Here is a 3810-nt window from a genome sequence, read left to right on the forward strand (position 1 = left end):
CCCCTGTCCCCTCCCCCGCCCCGGTCCCGCCCCTGTCCCCCCCGCGCTGTTTCCGGGTTTACATAAACAAGCGCTCGCGGCCGCCGCTTCCGAGTTTTAAATAAACTTCCCCTCCCCGGGCGTGCGGCTCGGCCGCTGTCCCCACCCAGCGCCCGCCCCCGGCGGGGACCCCCCAGGCCCAGGTGACCCCGCCCGCGTCCGGTCCACGCGCGCCCCGCGGCCCCTACCTGCACCCCGGGGACCCCTCGCCGCCCCCGCCCCGCAGACTCGTCCCAGGTTGCAGGCTCTGCCGGGAGCGGCGTCCGCCAGTGCCCAACGCGGCGGGAAAAAGTGTCGCGAAGACAGAGAAGGCGCGCCAGGGCCCCTGGATCTGCTCAGAAGGTTTTTGTGAAGAGCTGCCGGACTGCGGGGCCTCCTCCCCCGGGAGCCGGCGGCCCTGCAGAGCGAGGCCTGCTCGGAGCAGCTCGACCCCTGTCCTGCTGTGCAAGAGTTTACAGCTCCAACGGGAAACTCTGCGGATACCATTTTCCAGCCTCGGTTGCTAAAGATATTACCCCAGAGTGCCAGGATAACGGGAGGCTTTCTGCAGGGTTTCTAAGGCGCTCTCCTCTGCAGAGGAGCCGTCCAAGCTCACTGCAGGCAGCGGGCAGCGGGGCTCTGGCGTTCCACTCACAGGCCGCGCTCACTGTGGCTACCCTTGTTCTCCTGCAGCACCCAGCACATCAGTCCCCCAACTTCCCAAAACACACAGACACACTCATGTGCCCACGTGGAGCCCGCCAGTCATTCTGTGAGTCATTCCAGCTCTTCCAGAGGTGGAGCGAGTTCAGGAAGGACCACGGGGGTTTGTCCCCAGGCCTGGGCCCGAGGCAGCCTGTGCACAGCACAGTGGACATGAAAGGCGGGGCCATCCCAGCACCATTCTGTCCTTTTCCTGTTTTTCTCAGCTGTCTGTTCTCACTTTCTCCAAGGTCTTGGTGCCACGTAAAACCAACATCTGAAATACCACGAGAATGGTGGCCAAGGTGACTTTGTAAAAGGCTGAGGATCACAAATGTAGTCAAGAAGGAACTAGAGGAGGTGTGAAAATGTCAGTGTTCGCAACTGTGCTGCTCGGCAAAACGCGTCCTCCTTTCTGCCCTGCAGGCCCTCTGGTCCCATGGGTACTGCTTTGGCCCCAGGGCAGATGACCTGCCAATCCCAAAGTGGCCCCTGAGGCTTCTCTCCCCTGACCCTTTTCAAATGGCTGGTTTTCTCCAGTGATAAACTATAGTTCGGTTTGGCCTGATTTAGTTTCTAATAATAGTTCTCACTTTGAGATGTATGTTGGAGGGTTGTTTTGTTTTACTTTGCTTTTTTTTGCTGACCTTCGGGCAAATGCAAGTTCTGTTTTCTGTTGAGAAGCCACAACATTTTGTTTTCTCTCTGTTCATTTTTTTTTTAACTCCAGCTACCTTTTCACCCCCACCAAGAAATTACACACAAATAACAGCCCTTATCATCTATTTAGACTAAAACTCTGTTAAGCTTTCTCAGAGAAGGTGGTTTACACTTCCCTGCACGCACATGTGCCCACCAAGCCCCGGGGCCCTCCAGGAGTGAAGACAGGATGGTTCCCCTCCTGGTTCCAGACCCCCTCCCAGGTAACCAGACAGGGCACTGTTTATTACATGCTCTCCTTCTGCCTCTTAACAGCCCCCCAGAGCCTGTCTTCCTGCAAATGGTTTGGAGGTACTGGTCTCCATTCTCATTTGCCAGTTCAACAGGCACTCCTGTCTTGATGGAAATGTTTAGCTTGGACCACTTCCTCCCGGAGGCTGCAGCGCGTTAATGGGACGCAGAGCTCCAGCGCTGGGCGTGATGAAGCCGGTGTGAGCACCATGGCATTTTCTAATCTGGATTAGGAAACAATGCCGTGGAGTTAAGTGGTGGGAGAACAGGGCGAGCTCTGTTCTGCTCTGGAGAGCCCCTGGGGCACTCTGTCTGGAGCAACCTCTGACTGGGTGGCTACCTACAGGCCTGCATTTCTCTGCGTGCTCCGTGCGGAGAACAACAGTGCCTAATGAGCTTCCACCCAGATGCTTGTTAGACTGGAGGGGAGAGCTGGGAGCGGCTCAGGTCCTCAGACGGGCAGGGATGCCCTGGCTGGGGCCTGCTCAGGAAGGACACAGTCATGTTCCCTCACATGCCGGCAGACTGTCTGCATGAAGGATTAGATCACACTTGCTGGTTACCCTGACTTTGTGGTCCTTGTAAAACATACAATAACGTCTAGTGAAGGGGCACGATCGCTCCCAGAGCGCTGCCTTTCGGCAGGGGCATTTTCAAACACATTCTCTTAAGTAGGAAACATGAAAAGTAACCACTATCCCCGTCATGTTTTTCCTCTTGTAAGAGAGAAAAGATGCCTCATTACAAGATGGAACGCTGACTCAAGTTTAAAAACTAAACTTTAAAAGACCTGAATTTTTAAAAGCAGCAATAAGACATATGTGGGGAAATTTGTTCAAGGATTTAAAATTACCCCACCCCCCATTTTCACTTTTCTACTAGCAAGAGCTTATTGTGTAAACATTAAAACGTTACCCGACGTTTAAATATTTAAAATGTTGGGTTTTCTAAATTGGGATGAAATCGTAAGAAACATAAGCAACATGTACCTCCCTTGATCCAAAGTTCATAGGATACTTTAAAACGTGGAACATCGGGGTAGTAAAAAACTTATCCTCTTATGTTGAATTTACGGCCTGCGCTCTTTGCTCAACATATGTAAGTTCTCCAAAGCCGGTGCCATTAGGAACTGCAGCTCCGATGCAAGGGGGCCTCATACTCACTGGAGGGGGGGGCGGGGAGCTGGGGGGACAGGAGCATTTCAAGTGTTTGTCCGAGAAATGTCTGCTTTTATAGAATATAAACACTGGCAGGTTTGCCAGCTCTCTAAATAATTTTAATAAAACAGTACAGAGCTGCTAAGGAATTTGGAAAGGTGTCTCCCTGTCTCCTTCATGCACTTGCCATCTTAATCCCCTAGAATGCTGACCGTCCCTTCAGAGGGTATTTTCAAAAACACCCGCATAGCCTGCCCAGGTCAGTTTTGTCTTCGTGGCAGCTCTTTTAAGGGGATGGGCGAAGGGGGCAGGAGGTTTGAACATGAGACTGCACCGTGGCATGGTGTCCTTAGGTCTCCCCACCTCCAGGTTTCAGAGACAGACACTCGAGCTGTCTTTCTTACTATAAAGCAGCAGCTTGAAACTCGCCGTCCGTTTTTAAACTTTCCTGAAACGTTTCCCACAGTTGGGGCTCTCTCGTCTGTAGGATCACAAAATGGCTTAAATTCGTGGCTGTGCTCGACCGCCCATCTCATCGCTTTTAGCCCCACGGGTCCCACCGCGAGCGTGACATAGCCGCGCGGGGCGGCTCGGCCACCTGGAGCGCGTCTGCCGGGAGCCGCGCTCGGGGTGGGCAGTGGCGGAGTCGCTGGGGAGGGGCGCGGGACCCCCGGACCCCACGGCCCGCGGCTGTTGTTCGAGCCAGAGGATGGCCCTGCCTCACTCGAGAAGACACTGGGCCACCCTTCACCCCCGAAGAAGCCTCGCTTTATCCCAAAGTGCCCTTCGTGGTCCTGACGGCCCCGACCTCGCCCGCCCCCCACATGGCCGCTCCTACGGCGGGACCCGCGAGGCTGTCGCGGCCACGGCGGAGGAGACACCTATTGGCGACACCGCGCGCCCGAAATCAGGGCTGCTCCGGGAGACACCAGGGAGACCCGCTTCCAGGGCGCGCCGCAGACCCCGGCCCGGCCTCCGCGCC

Source organism: Galeopterus variegatus, unplaced genomic scaffold (genome assembly GCF_000696425.1).
Source record: "Galeopterus variegatus unplaced genomic scaffold, G_variegatus-3.0.2 Scaffold213, whole genome shotgun sequence".
Lineage (NCBI taxonomy): Eukaryota > Metazoa > Chordata > Mammalia > Dermoptera > Cynocephalidae > Galeopterus > Galeopterus variegatus.